General features: G+C 46.8%; 1 long non-coding RNA gene across 1 annotated transcript; it reads left to right on the forward strand.

Annotated features, from left to right (window-relative positions):
* The first annotated feature begins 8,500 nt into the window (after positions 1–8,500).
* Positions 8,501–9,906, forward strand: LOC142576654 (uncharacterized). The gene is made up of 3 exons (XR_012826911.1): positions 8,501–8,879; positions 8,958–9,089; positions 9,800–9,906. It is a non-coding gene; the product is annotated as an uncharacterized LOC142576654 (long non-coding RNA).
* Positions 9,907–16,745: the final 6,839 nt, after the last annotated feature.

The raw sequence follows: 16,745 nt of genomic DNA on the forward strand, positions 1-16,745 counted from the left end.
GACGTTATCAAAAAGCTGGTCTAGAAGCGGTCTTGAAAGGTTTACGATCATCTGAAGCTAATTTTCGCGGGTGACGGGCGCGATGAGACATCGTTGTTCAAAACACGCGTTTAGTTTCGCCTCACGCGACTGGCCTATGCCGCGCAGACGTCGTCAGCCGCACCCGTTGGCACGGCCTAGGCCAATCGCGTGAGGTGAAACTGATCGGGCGTTTCGAACAACGATCTCCAATCGCGCCCCAGATGAGTAGAAGCGTCGGTGTTGACTGTAAGAGCCATGGCGCAGTGCCAAGCACTGTTCCCCGCATGGCCGGCGCATCGTCTACCAAGTCGCACGAAAATGAGCCTGTTAGGAATAATAAATCCTTAATACCGCCTTTACTAAGGTACGATGCTTACAACCACAATGGGAATGACATCCTGCAAAGAACAAATGGCCACGTCTTGGCAGGTGGCCAGACCAAGCCCTTCATGCCAAGAGTGCATGAAATGAGAACATTGTGACAAAGCAAGAACACTTTATTAAAATGTAATGCTTATGCAAGGTTCGAACAAACTGTGTGAGAAATGCAAATAGAAATAAAAGTACATCAACAATGACAAAAGTCGCAGAAAGGATTCGTAATGAACTCGAAAGTGAACATTGACTAGCACATAAACAAAATTCCAAGTACACATACAAAAATGAACAGAAAAACCTGGAGTGTACTAAAGTGTCTAATTTATCATAGTAAAGTGCGCGTGCTATTAGATGGACTAGAGTTATGCAGAAGTGACATCGGAGCGAATGGAAGTAGTAGACTGAAAAATGCAAGAGTATGAATTGGATGGTAACTGCCTCCAAGCAATGTTACCAATCATCTAGAAGCTTGAAAAAAGCACAAAAAGAAATACCACCGCATACCATCATAAAACAATCCTGTGACAGAAATAAAAAAAATGGGAACAATGCAAAATTTGAAATATTGCCTTTACGATATATCAAAGAAGGTAATGGCGAGAAAAATAACCATACAACAAAAAAGCAATAAAGTGAAATTAGTACAGAATACTTAAACGGGGGATTCAGTGTAACAAGTGAACACTACTGTAGTGCAGCGAACGATGAGACAGTAATGCTGCATCTTGCCACTCCAGAACGTGAGAAATGAATATGCAAGCCTCATATTAGAAACCCACATAAACATGGAAATAAAATGGAATGCACTGGAAGCTGCATTTGTGTAACAAAGGAAGCAATGGTCATAATAAATAGTAAGTGTTTTATCTAAAAAGCCCTTTACAAGAGGCAAAGTTGTACCTCTCTGGCAAAAATAAAGTTGCAACGAATAATTTGCAAACCAGCAAATACATTAATTAGCACACTGACATGTCACACTTTGCGCACATCTCCAGTCTCCTAAAGTAAAAAAAAGCACTCTGAATGAGAAAAAAACGTTTAACACATGTAGCCCAGAGCAAATTCTTTGCCAGTTCACTCACGCTTTCACATCCAAAAACATTTGCCACAAAGTCCAGGCACAGTTCCACTGATGTTTACAAATTCACCCCCACTTTCACGTCCAAAAATATTTGGCACACAGTCCAGGCAGAGCTGCATAGATAAACAGCTTGAGAGCACCCTACTGATTATTGTGCAGTCCCGCTGCTAGAAATAGAACTGCCGCACATGCTGGTAGTGGTTTCAATCTAGACACACTTGCTGCCCTGGACAGGTATGTTCAGATATCTGCACTGGTGCTCCATTTTGTCGAAGTAGACACATTGATGCACTACGCTGGTAATTGAAATGTTTTGAATGCACAAGTATTGGCTTCACCAGAGAGACTTGCCCACATACCACCACTGGCATATATATGCACTTCCTCTTCACTCAGTAGCATTGAACTTAGTGTTCCCTATGTGGGAGCCATGTGTAAAACCGGTGTCACACGACCACTCTCGATCGCGATCAAGCCCGATCCGGATCGAAATTATCGATGCGACTGGCTCACTCTCGTAGCTTGCGCAGAGGAGCCATCACGACCGAGAAATTCGATTTGTAACGGACTGGATAGCGGCTAAAAGAGCCCCGTGTGAAACCGGTATCAAATAATGCACAGACGTACGCTAGGAAAATGTGTTCCACAAGGACAAAGAACTGCGACATGCCCTGTTGTGCGAAGCGCGCGAACAGAACACATGTATATATATATTAAAAAAAACTGCGAGAGCGCTTCGCGAACTCCATGCGCACACATGGCACCCGCACGAACTCGGCAGGCCGCCGTAAAGCGCGAAGGGCGCACAGCGTACATTCCGACACATGTCCCAAACGGCAAACAATCGTACTACCTAAAGCATACAAGTTATTTTATACCAAGGGCATACTCGACTCACGTATGCAGTATGCACAAGCGAGTTATGCAGCGTACATGCTGTATCCATTCGCCAAATAGTAAAATTGATAACAAGCACAAAGCTACAAGGGACTCAATACATTACTACCATTTGAGGCGTCAAATAAAATCGAATTTGGCCGTTTCATATATTGGACAGAATATATGGACACATGTGGTACCCGGTAATACCATGAAATACCCATCACCTGGGTAAAGGGGGCGAAAACACAATCGAGAACCTGAAGCGCAAACGATAAAAGCACGGTATGGTGCACGCAAAATTCTGTCAGTGCGCTGTAGCACGAGGGAAGAAAATAGGGCGAGCACTTGACCTCACCTTTTGGGATACCGCACTAGTAGTGAATCATTAAAAAAAAGCCTGTTTGAACCAGTTCCCTTGTCTGCAACACTTGCTAAACGGGAGACTAAAATACCACGATGATGGCTCTATTGCGGAGATCGGCGAGGTGCGCACAGACAGAAATTTTGCCGCCTTTCTTCGCATACTGCAAAATGCTTTCTTGTTAGGATCACGCATAGCGGCCGACCCCGACGCTAGGGACACACAGGCACGATTTCGTCCCTCTAACTTTCGTCCTTATACTGCCCTTAACGCCTTAATTACAGCGTCAGTGAAAAGGCGCCTCACATAACATGACAATGAACTTGAAGAGCTGATTAGTGCCCTCCACTCCGCGCCCTCCAATTGAAAACACTACTGATTTCCAAATTAAACTACACAAACAGATCACACAACCCAAACTAATCACAGAACGTCGTTTTCTTGACGGCAAAACCCTGCAACACTTACATGACAAAGGGCAGCGGCAGCACATTCATAACAGCCGCTATCATACCACAGCGCAATGCAAGTGCGATAACGTTATTATGCCCGTCTCAAACAGATCGCACAACCCAAACTAATCACAGAATGTCGTTTTCTTGACAGCAAAGCACTGCAACACTTACATGACAAAGGACAGCGGCAGCACATTCAGAACAGTCGCAAACAGACCATAGTGCCATGCGAGTGCGATAACGTAACTATGCCCGGCTTCACGAATAACGTGGCCGCCTTGATCACATAACAATTGAAAACACTACTGATTTCCAAATTAAAACCACACAAACATATCGCACAACCCAAACTGATCACAGAATATCGTTTTCTTGACAGCAAAACACTGCAACACTTACATAGCAAAGGGCAGCGGCAGCACGTTCAGAACAGCCGCAAACACACCACAGCGCAATGCGAGTGCGGTGACGCGACGACGCCATGACGACGCGACTATGCCCCGGCTCGCCCGGCTGCCCGGCATCACGAATCACGTGGCCACCTTGGTCACATGATTTGACGACGGTATCGCCACCTTGCGCAAGGTTGGATCGCGTTGATGGGTTGTTGAATATTGTAGAAGCCGCTAAAGAGGCTGACGCGCCGTGGCGTGGCGGTGGCGTTTTGAGTCGTTTGCAAAACGTATTCACCCCTCGTTTTTAAGCTGTCTGGCTTCCAACGTTATCAAAACGTATTCACCCCTCGTTTTTAAGCTATCTTGTTTGGAACGTCTTTGATGCGTCGATTTTGGTCAAAAATTCGTTTCAGACGTTGAATCCCTTAATACGACGTTTTCAAGACTTTGTGTGCTACCTGGGGCGGGTGACGGTGACCGGGGTTCACGGAATCGTGGGGCAAATGAGGTCCAGGCATCCGCGAGGTATGCTTCAATCTCCAGGGCGCATTCACCATTGCGCGGGCACGGCGCATTCAGTGAAAATTCACGGAGCCCAGCTCGATGGTAGGGACACGCCCTGTAGAGGTGATCGGCTTCACCGCAATGAAAACACAAGGACCTCCGGTCTGCGATGCGCCATACGTCGCTCTGGCGGGGTGGGTGTGTTTCAGCCATGAATGGCGTGCAACGAGGTGAGTGGCTTGTTGAACGGCGTGCACACCATGAAAGTCCAAGACGTCGCTCACATCGTGAAAAATCGGGGACAACGAACTTCGTGCAGCTTCCGTATGCGACATGCGAGGTTGTGGCTGCCGTACCTTGTGCTGTGGTGTCTCGCTTCGCTCTGGGACTTGGACTGCCTGCCTGATTTCCTCCCGGACGACCTCAGCCAGAGCGGGTCGCTGTACCGATGCTGGAACCACCTGAAGCTTTAGAAGCTCTTCTCGAACGATAAGCCTAATGAGCTCCCACAAGGCGTTCGTATTGTCCAGGGGTATAGCGAGAAAGTCCTGCGATAGGGTCGACACATTGCGGTTCTGCCTTGTTCGCTGCTGCAGTGCCTTTTCCATTGATACGGCTTCCGCGAGCAACTCTGCAACAATATTTGGTGGTTTGCATATTAGGGCACCGAATAACTCTTGCTCGACACCGTGCATCAAGTTCCTTAGCTTCTTTTCTTGCGGCATGGATCGACGGATCCGCACGTCGGAAAAGTCGGCACATATCTTTGCAAAACATTGCGAAGCTTTCGTTCGGCCTCTGTACTCTCGCCTGAATTGCAGATTCAGCTCGCTCCTTGCGATCGAGGCTGGCGTATGTGCCGATTAGCTCCCGTCGGAATTCGTCCCATGTCAATAGGGCCCTGCCTCACGGTTCTCAAACCATGTCCGTGCATAGTCCTCGAGGGCAAAGTAGGCGTTGCGTAGCTTGCGCTCTGGAGTCCAGCCGTTGAATTCTGCGACACGCTCAAAGTGATCGAGCCAGTCCTCTACATCCACAAAGGTGTCCCCATGGAAGGACGTGGGGATTCGCGGCTGGTTGAGGACGACCTCGGTCGGCGCGTTCGAGGAAGAAGGTGGAACCGATGTATTCATCCTTCTGACTTGATTGCGTAGAGGCTCGTGCTCAGGCGGCAGTCCTTGAAGTCGGCAGCTTGTCCGTACCTGCACAGGGGTCAGCTCTACCGGACTTCGTACTGGGCTTGTAGACGGTGTTCGATCTGGGAGTGGTAGCATGTACCCCACACCTCCACCAGAAAAATGTAACATAGATTGGAGATGGAGTCTTGCAAAATATACGCTTCTCTTTAATGGTGGGCCAGAACAAGAGCGTGCAGCTTACGCACTTCATCGTCTTTCATGGCGCCGACCTTTGCGCGCTCCGTTCTGCAGTGCAGGAGCCCCACATCTTTGTGTCAATATGCACAAATTGCACGCAGTATTGACGTCGACTTGGGGTGAAGGTCGCTTTCCGAGTTCTGCCTGGTGTTGTCTACAGGCAACAAACGCATTGCTGAAGAAGCTTACACAAACATTTTTCATTTTCGTTCAGTCTTTAGTCTCTGTGTATTTTCTACATATCCACCAAACCTAAATGTTTTCCTTAGGGTTTTTCATGTTTAATCCCTAACAGTTAATGCCCATTACAGTGTTGAAGATGTTTGCATGCTTTTTTCTTCTATGCACAGCACTTAAAGAAGAGCCATCCTGTCAGGCACCTAGGTCTACTCCTTTTGCTCAACATTTTTTAGCCCAATGATGAGAAAGACTTCTCTAGCATACCTGAAGGTCATGAAGAAGTAGAACAGCATTACCGGCTGCGTGAGATATTTGAAGACATACTAATGATTTCTTTTTCAGACAAGATTCGAAACACGAGTTCCAAATTTATTAGCTTTCTTTTAGCATTTTTTATAAGGCTATTGAGTAAAACCATCTTCATCCTCAATTACTGACTGAATTCATCTTTGATAGCAGCAACATTCTTGTATCATATAGCGTGTGTTGACATTGGGCAGTGCTTCCATGCACAATAACAGCCTTTAGGGAGTTTTTATCTATGTGTAGCTGTTCGTTAGTCTCCTTCCCAGTTACCCCCGCCATACATAGTGGCATGCAGATTGAAGTATTTGGAACTAGGGATGCTGCATCGAGGTTGATGTGGCTTCAGAAATTTACCACCAGACACTCGTGAGCCATGCAGGTGTTGTGGAAGCAAATAAATTATATAGGGTGGTGCCTAATGAAATCATGCCCAAAAAGCTTTACTATGTCACCTGGGGCTGCTTGGCTAAGGCCATTATTGGCTTTTGAGGGTTCTCACTCGTATCACCCCCTACCTCCTGGGGGAACTCAACCACTTGAATGGCACCTTGCCACGGGCATCAGTTATTTCTTTTTGTCACAGATGATAATTAGACACGATTTCTTGTCTCACCCTGAAAACAATGTGGTTCGTGACATTTCAAGAAGGTGGTGATCTCCAAGTTACTGTGGCCAGTGTGCAAGGCGACTAGCACAACATAAAGTTCCATTTTGTGCATCAGGCAGAATGCTGCTATTTCCAAATTAATTTGCTAAATAGGTCACAGAGGTGATTGTGAAGCTGAAGTCGAGCACTTAGACAGATTGAGAATGTTAATGGTTGTGGAGATTATAAGCCGCATCCTCAAATACTTTGCGCAGCTTGCATGACAATGTTGAAACTGGAGCCTGTGTCCTGTGCACTAATATTTCACTGTTTTGTATGGCTACTTTTATAGAAGACGAAAGCCAAACTTCTCCAGGTTTAAGATTGGTTTTACGACAGCTATGACAGAGCCAACTCCTTGGTGCACGCTTATGGTAGTGGTGACGAAGCCATCAGGAGCACTCCACACTTTTATGGATTACACAAAAACTGAACAAGCAAGTCCTATGAGCATCATATCCAATTCCTGCAGTAGAGCATACCCTTCAAATACTACGAGCCACAGCTTGGTGTATGAAAAAATTAATGCCCAAATTCAGGGTTTTGGCAAATCCCTGAGAAATTACGGAAAGCTCTTGACCACCTTTACAGCGCCGTTCCGTTGGTTTTGCTTTAACTGCTCATGCGATTCGGTATCTGGCGTGCCCCAGATCAAACACAATGGTATATGAATGATATTCATCCAGAACTTATGTGTTGCTTGTCATATGGTCGAGGTTATCAGTTGGTGCTCAACTAAACAGCAACACAACGAACTCTGCAGTACATTTGAGGGCACCCACTGTGCAAGAGCTGCCATCCACAAAGAGAAATGTAAGTTTGGCATAGCAATAATATCCTACTTGGGGCACATCATGAACGAAAACAAGCTCAAAGCTGTCACAGACATGCCAAGACCATCCTCCAGAACTACTGCTGCTAATGGGCATGACCAACTATCTAGGTTTATTCGCTCCTAACATGACAAACACTACACCCATTGTCCAGTATGCTGTTTTCAAAGCATGGTTTGTCTGGAACCCACACAGGTTCCAGAATTCTCAAAATGGAAAGAAATACTTTTTTCAGATCCAGTGCTTGGCTGGTGCTCCTCAACATGAGAGACCAGCTGCTAATCACAGCTGATGCTTTGTGCTGTGGTCTAGTTGCAGTGCTCAGCCAAAAGCAAGACGATGGGCAACATGTTACTAGATACGCCTCAAGATATTTTGCAGAGAAAGAATGCCTGGCTATGCCCAGATCACGGAGTAAGACATATAGGAGGTGAAACTCCCGTCAGCGCGAGCGAGCGCGGGCGACCAGATAAAGTCACAATTGTTGCATGCGCCGACGCTACCGTATACAGTGGCGGCACCATGCGGCGCGTCGTAGAAGCCGCAGCGGAAAAAAAAAGCAGCGCCCGGCAGGCGGCTCGGCGGCTCCGGCCACTTATGGCGTTTTTCACTGGTCGATCTGGAGCGGCCGCCGAAATCCTCGAGCGAGCGCTCGGGTTTCACAAATCCGAATCGGCCAGCGGAGCGCAAAAACGCTCCGCGGCGGATCACACAGGAAGTCTGCGTACACGTCGCACGAACCGGTTCCGAAAACCATGCCCTACTTCCGTTCTGTACGTTTCCACGGCAACCAAACTCGCCGTCCCCCGTGTGTAACTTGACCGTGGCAGTCGCATAGTCCGTCATTTCCATGTTGAGCCTGCAAGGATTGTGCATGGACAACGTGCATAGAAGTCTTCGTACAGCACCTGCGTCACTTCGTAATCGCTGTCGTCCGCGCTCTCATCGCTAAACGCGAGCGCTGCAGCAGCACCGAACGCAGCCATTTTGCGAAGCAACACAATGTTGTGCGTACAACCGGGTACCGATTTCGCTTGAAAACGGAAGTGACGCGCGCTATTTCCGCCCGAATCCGCGCCTCGGCGGCGGAGCAAGTGAGAGCGATCCGGCGCGGAGCGAGTTGATCCGAAACGACCAGTGGAACGCGCGAACCCGCTCCAGATCGACCAGTGAAATTCGGATTCGTTGCCACGGAGCAAGAAATTCTGCTCCGAATCGACCAGTGAAAAACGCCATTAGTGTTCCTGTATATGCTCCCGCAGGGAGCAGAGTTGCGCATACCTCTTCGGGCGCCGCTCGCACTGCTATTCGCCGAGCGCAATCACGTGGTGCAAAATGACGTCAAATGATCAACGCGCGCTCCGAAGCCAACTTTACGGACACGGCGCCGACTCGTTTCTGTCAGTGCCATAATCAGCGTACCGTCGAGGGCGCGTAGCAACGATCGGCTCCTGGTCGCAGGTACGGTATTCGAGCACAATAAGTTAATCACTTCGGTGAAGTGCTACGAAGCAGATCATTTTGACACTTGTGTTGCAGTGTGACGGGTTGCAGCGCACCAAACTGTGCAAATCGCATGGAAGGTGGCAAAGCTTTTTACGCGGTGCCGTGCGGACGGACGAGACCGAAAGGGGCCAGGATATGCGAGGTCCGTTCGCCTTCTTTACAGAGGTGAGTTCGGCTTGTGTAAACTAAAGCGGCATTCATCTCGATTAACACTCCTGTAGACGCTGAAATGCGTACGCCTGGCATGAGAGATTGTTCAGTTGTGCAATTTTTGGTGTATATGTGCAGCGCGACACAGACGCGGTACAAAGGAATAAGGACGACACGTCTGTGTAGCGCTGCACATATACGCCAAGAATGTTCGCCAAGAACTCGCTCAATTCGCTTTGTTGCTTGTACGATTGTTCTGACTATGCGGCTCCAGAAAAGTGTGTTCAGAACAGAGTAAATACTAGCCGGTGAAATTGGCCCGCTTCATCATGGCTTTTCTCTGCTCCGTTTCTTTTTTTGTCGGCGTTCTGATATTCCATGTAAAGTCGATTGGTGTGCTGGTGTTCATTGTCTTGTAGTAAGCGAAAACGCGTGCGCTCCCGCTTATAGGACAGTTGGGTTAGCTTCAGCATTCAGCGCCCGCAATATCTTGCTTCTTCGATCAGCCTTAGTCGACGTGAGGAATGTGAAATTATTTTTGTACGTTTAATAAGTTCTGTTTTATAGTAAATTAACCTGAGTAGTATGAAGAGATAGAGCAAAATGTGCTGTCATATGTGTCTACAATGTGTGAATAATTACTTTGCCAGTTTGTCATCGTATGCGATTAGCTGGTCCAATAAAAATAACCTGTTGTTACTCTTAATAACTTGTTGCCTTTCCAGTGGCTTTGAATTAAGCACCCCCAAGGCTCCAAGAACCAGCACGCATCTCCTGCTGCCACTGGCCATTGCTCATCCATTCCCTTGTACGAAATAAATTTGATCTAGAAGCTCGTGCATCTTGCATCTTTTTCCACTTGCAGATTTGCTGCTACGAAGCAGCTGTTAAGTTTGCGGTATGAATCGTAAAAATAAGCTTTGCATAAAATGTGCGCATGTGAACATTTCAAATGCGTTTAAATTTACGTGTCTGCATCACATATATCGAAAACGTGCAGCTGCTGTGAACGACGTTTAGTGATGAATGACGGTCAACGGTCACTGACATAATTGCTGGCACGATCATTCTGTTAGCAACATTCATTATTCGTCTCGTTCCGGCAGCCAAAATGTGCTCACAGAATTGTCTACCACACGTGCGTGACGTTTTCTCTAAACACCCTTTAAAACATTTCTTGTCTTCGGCCTCCGCGAGAAAACATCACATGCGTGCTCAAAAACATCGCACCGCTTTTTGTTGCAAGGTAATGCGCTTTTGCAGGCGAACTTTTAAGCTGTTCAAGCCACGGGCGTAGTAAAGATTTTATTTCGAGGGATCGAGGGGGTCCTATACTTTATATGTGCATTCGTGCGTTCGTTCGTATATGTGTGTGTATATATGTACACACAAACTAAAAAATTCGGGGGGTTGGTACCTCTACGGCTACGTCAATCATTCGAGCTTGGCCTGCATTAAAAAGTGTCATCTTGCTCAGCGCTTGCGTACAGTTACCGCATGTAGCTCGCGACCACCAGGCAAAAAAGCAAATGGAACACCGCGCGGCATTTGCCTCCTGCGCGCGCGAGGAGTGGCTCCACTGCAGAGCTGGATCATAAACCGGACCTATGCGCAACTCTGCTCCCTGCGGGCGCATATACAGGAACACTACGGCCACTCCGTGGTAGAAGTCAGGCGCGCGCGGCCGAACGGGAGCAACACGCTCAACCGGTTGCCCTGGCAACCGAAACGGCGGTAATTTCTTCCCATGCCGCCAGGTGCCGCCAGCATGAAAACATATCCGCGGGCTTGGGACCTTTACTGGTCGCCGCAAACAGCGGAGTTTCCACTCCTAAATATTTCTTGCTCCGTGGCCCAGATATAAAAAGAAGTGCTTTCTTTCTTGCAAGCTCGAGATAAATTCTATAAATGGGGCAACAATCTGTTTCCCAATTCATAAAATGTGCACATGACTGATGCATTATGAGGCATAATGTATGTACATCTTAGGCAAAGACTTTCCCGCAGCTGATACACTGTGCAGTTCTCATGTGAAGGAGAATAACAGGCACCACAAGGGCCTACCAAGATTGAAGGCTATGCGTGCTGACTCACCCCACCTTCTTTACAAGAACTGAAGAAAGAACAAGTGCTAGATTAATGCTGCTAGCTGTCAACTTTGCATTTTCACTCGAAAGAGCTGGACAAGGTGTTGCAAAGTCTGAAAGGATTCTGGCTTTACAAGGACGATGTAGTCCAAGACATGTTGATATTTTGGCAACAAAACCATCTCGCCCAAGAAGCTACAGGAGCTTACCCACCCAGCACTTCTCACTTGAAGGCCACTTTGGAATCAATAAATGCCTAGCAAGACGACAAAGTACTGCATCATAAATACATACAAACAGGAAATGTCTTCAAGTCATGTCGTACATGCTAGCACCACAGGGCTAAGAGAAGGGTGACACTCCTGCAACTGGGATTCTGAGAAAAGCTGTTACAGAAGTTCACTATGGACATATTTTCTATTGGAGGGGTGTGGTGGCTCATCGTCACAAAATACTAGTAAGGGTATCCTGAGCTAGTACTGGCTAGTTTGACAGGACCTGTGGTTGCGACTCAATGCCTCTTTGTTTTCACAAGGCGTGCAATAGTGTAGTGGTCGTGAACCGCAACAAACTGTAGCTTGCAAAAGGGCGCAGCTCGCTGTTCGCAACAAATGGCGTGCAGTCCACGCTACCAACATCGCAATGATCTCACAGAAGCCACCGTAAACTTATCCAAGAACTCCCTTGAGACGTCAGGTGATATGCCTACAAGACACGATTATAGACTGAGCCTTCTGAAAAATAGCTCCTCGCTAGTGCAAATGCTTACGACTACACTTCCAGCTACTGCAGACAGCTTCTTTCCGCAACTCCCGGCCCGGAGGAAAATGAAAGTGCATGAGCAAAAGTGCTGGCAGAAACAGAAAACTTACTCTGACGTTGGGCATGGCATACAAGATCTACCGCATTTGTATCCAGACATTAATGTCCGAGTAGTTGACCTGGAAAATGCAGGCACACTTCAGCAGCCAGGAGATAAGCCCAGGTGATAGTGGATAGACATGGACAAAAGGACCATTCATCTCAAACAGGACACAACCCGTGCTACTGCCTCTGGCTGCATAGTCAAGGGTTCGATGAAAGTTTGGCTGGTCAGGCATGGAAACGAAAAAAAAAAACGTGATCTAAGAAATAACAGTCACACGACTATTATTTGCCGAGCATGCGCAGGGAAATAGTCACAAGATTGACTGGGAAAATGCCACTGTTGTTGACAAAGAAAAGAACATGTCATCCCAGCGGCTGCTAGAATCGCTAATCGTTCAATTGACGCCAGCTACAATGAACCGGACACCAGGGACTATGCCTGCTATTTACGCATGTTCATTACGTCACATGCTGGCTATATAAGTGATGACGATTTCCTGTCCAACTCAGTGAACAAGGAACCCGTGTGCAGTTCCGAAACGTCGGGTTATACATCAGACCTGGTCAGTGACCGTGAACCCCCCTTCATTCCTCTGGCTAGGGGAGAAGAACACAAGCAGTCACAAGACTGTATCACAGCGGTTTTGTTTTGTAGAGATCCTGGGCATCAACACCATAGAAGTGGACAATGCATAACACCAGCTAAGCAGTAAGCAACATGACCCTTTTTATACAGGGAAGGATATGCTACAAAGATACTCGTACTACTGTAACGCTAATGTGCATGCTTGTAGAAAATGATCACAATAAAAAACTCACCTCTTGCCTTGTGCTCAATGTTGAGGCTACCATTCTGAATCACAATTAATTTATCCCACCTAGCTAACAGCTTGCCAAATCTCAAAGGGGTTTTAATAAGAATTTTGTCTCGACTACCCGAAACGCCAGTCTGTGTAGTAGTGTTACGCACTGTTGGGTACAAATCTGCCATAATCATGAATACGAATGAACTTGCCCACATTTCAGTTATTCTGCAAAAGTATTTGGCATCACTTCGTTGCTTATATATGCACTGAGGCAATCACAGCTGTAAAACACATTTAGGTCGTACTGAAGATGTCAAAGGTCATGTAACATATGTGCTGAAAGGAGCAATGACAACTTAATTACGACATTGACAGATGCCATTCAGATGAGCGTTGCTGTGCCAGTCGAAATTGCTGCTTTGACAATGGCTAAACTTGAGACAGAATAGCATGAGGCAAAGTGAAAAGAGAACAAAGGTGCATTTTTCAGCTACATCGCCTCATTGCTCCAATGCCCATGCATTTGATAATTCATTCATACAATGCGACGGCCTAGGCAAAGCCACGTTTGGATGAACCAATGTCTTCTTTTAAACATCACAAAATTCCACTTTTTCACTCACTAACGAAGAACTGGCAGGTTTGAGGATTTACGAGTGTCAAGAAATATTGAATCTGTCATTCATGTGTTTACACTTTGTCTCATTATCTTCGTATGATCAAGTGTATGCTTGAAAGCGTAGACACTACTGCTGGCTTGCTAGCTAAATGCACTTTCAAGTGACAGCTGGTGATAGAAATCTTCGAGCATTTGTCTATAAAAACGATCGCGTAGATTTCGCGGTATGCTCATGCGCTTTCAGTGCAACGCACTGCGTGACACCTGCCTGTCAGGCCGAGCAGGAGAGCGCCAAGGGACGAAACACCAAATTGTTCATTTGGCACTGTAAATACGTATGTCTCTATTATAGTGTGCCTGTATATACACTTCGACGACGGCAATGATGTCACCGCTTGCAACAGTCGGCCAATTTAAAGAATGTGTCACAGCGTTCGCTTTCCATGTGTACAATCTAACACGGCGAGTCTCTTTTTTCATGCGGAAGCAGCCTTCTGGATCTAAAAACAGTGGTAGTCCAGCCAGTTTAGGATTTGGAGCAATTTTTGGAGCAGGAAAAATGTCATTCTGGAGCAGTTATGGAGCAGAAAAATTTGTCTTTTTGGAGCATTTGGAGTAGTACAGCAGTAATCTGTAGCCATTTGTCAAAGCTTGTTATTACTGTGCAATCAGTAAATGAATAGTGACGCAAGACACAAAGCCAACGGCAGCATAAAATTACGAATGCGCCAGAACGATTTGCGCCGTTAGGCGTGCACAAGACAAAAAGTGATGGCAAATGTCTTATGTGCATTCCAAATGACGGATGTGCTTTGATTGACTTTACCGCACCGGACAAAATGTGTATTAGTATGCCTAAAGCAATGCTAGAAGCTTGACAAGACTATGGGTCTATGAGCAGTGCCGAAATGAGTACCGTTGTACGCTATGTCGCAAAGATGGTACACTCGCTTTCGTTGCGAGGCAGATTGTCGCCTTCCCGTGTGTCGTGTGGCATCCGCGAATAGGTACCAGTCGATTCGGCGTAAAACCGTAATTTTCCTCACCTATACCCGACTGACCATTCGTAGCACTACCGATTAGGCCTAACTAGGCCGAGGCAGTGTGCCATGGCGAAAATTGGCTGTTAGCCGATTTGACCGGCAAGCTTTCCACAAGTCATCCCGGAAAGCTTGCCGCTAATATGTTCGTATGAGTGGCTAACCGGCGATCGGTTCCGAGGTCATGTATGCGCGTTTTTGACAACTGTCGAAGCCGGCAGCTGCTGCAATCACGCATAGACGCTTGCAGATTGGCAGATGGTTCCGAACGGCATGTACAAACGCATGATTCCGCGTGCATGAACACGTATATGATCTCCGTGCCTTCCAGTGGCTAATTGGCGCTATACCTTCGCACATAAGCGCTGCTTTCATTGCCGTTCCGTTTGTCGGCGTCGGGTATAAGAATTGTTTCGATTAGATCGAGTTGATGACCCAGACGACCCTTGTACCAATACAGGCGTGCCTCATAATCAGATTGTGGTTGAGTCACGTAACTGTTTCTGTCCCGGACGTTCCTGTCCCGAAACCATCTGAGTGCCCCGGTTAGGCTACGTGCAATGCATCGGCCTCAGCCGAATATTTCATTTAATATGCAAAAACAGAGTAGCAAATAATCGAGTCGCGAAACGAATTATTTGAATGTTAAATTTATTCGTATAGTTGATTCGTAACGTCCGATTTTCGCACTCTCTAGAGGCCGCGAAAACGTCCGAAAAAACGAATCTATGCCTTTTACTGCCCCCAAGGGCTCAAATCGCCACATAAACGTTCGAAATAGCTCTGAAGGCCTGCAAGTACGCTTACTAGGCTTATCGGTGGTCGCACTGTGACAGGGAAGCGAGTGCACGGATGTGTAATTAAGGACTACAGTACATACTGTGTCCCGTGATAATTGCCCCTTCCACGTTTGCAATGCTTCACCGCAACAATGCTTCGCGTACGCTTCACCTCACAACACTGCTGTATTAAGGAGAAGCTGACTTTCAGAAGCCGGCATTATTTAAACGCGTCGTGCTTTCCGAGCTTCGAAGCCATGGGGGAGACAGGCACGTACCCAGGATTTTTTTTCGGGGGGGGGGGGGGGGGGAGGCCCAACCCAAGGTAACTTTTCTATGCAAATGAGTGGGGGTACCTTTACTAGTACAAATGTGAATAACGCCCACCATTCGCCATAAAAACGCGTAAACCCACAAAAAAGAAATGAAATAAGGTGCATTTTACAGGTACGCCTGTGCGATACGCCTCTCCTTTACTTGGCAAACAAAGAACCACGCCAAATGGACTTGCGCAGGAAAGAAGCGCAAGAACAACACTGCCAAGAACAAGTAAAGAAGAGAAACTGTAAAATAAAGATTGCTTTAGTAGAATGGAACTTTAAAAACAGTAGTTGGAAACAAAGGCACACGGACCGCGCGGAGTTGTGTTACTCCGCCAGCCAATGACAGAAGCAAAAAAAATCGTCGTCATGCGGCCTTTTCAACATGACGTCGTACTTGATACCTCCGGAGCGTCTGCTGTTCTTCAAAAGTCTTTTCATCGGCGGAAACACGTGTGCAGCAGACATGGACAAAATGTATCGACTCTGAGCATTTCACTATTCAAAAGTCTGCTGTGCAGTTCATGTCACTGCTGAACCCATTTTACTCATGAAACTTCACTGCCAACTGAAGTGAAACTTCACAACAAATAGTTGTAGCGAAGCAAGCATGTTATTTCAGTTCAATAATGAATTAGGCATTCGCCATTCAACTATAATAGGCGAGGAGAAAGGTATAAAATTACACGCTAATAATTTTATTTTTGTAGTTACCGCCTTATTTGGGTAACAGAAGAGGTTTGAAGCACGAATTATTTGCAGCCTCGCGGAGGAACAGTGGCTGGCGGCTATGAGGGCGCGGGCAGGGCCGGTATTTTGTAGCGATGCCTTTTCCGATTCTATGCTTTTTCAGGCTTTTCGCGCTTGGACAGTGGTCAGAGCGACGGTGTACCCACATTATCAACGGGATCAGGCGGCCGTGTGTGGTGGATGATAAGAATAGCATAGAATAATTAAGGCATAATGCATCCCTACAAAATAGCGGCCCAGGGCTTCATTGCAGACAAGAGGAAGCTTTAGCTCGGGTGCTCCTATCTAAATACATGTACAAGGAGAATTTGTTTTTCTCAGCAACAACTGCACCAAATGTGACGAGGTTTGTTGCATTTAAAAGAAAAACTTCAACTCTAGTGACTGTTGGTTTCGAATTTTC

Source organism: Dermacentor variabilis, chromosome 3, assembly GCF_050947875.1.
Source record: "Dermacentor variabilis isolate Ectoservices chromosome 3, ASM5094787v1, whole genome shotgun sequence".
Classification (NCBI taxonomy): Eukaryota; Metazoa; Arthropoda; class Arachnida; order Ixodida; family Ixodidae; genus Dermacentor; species Dermacentor variabilis.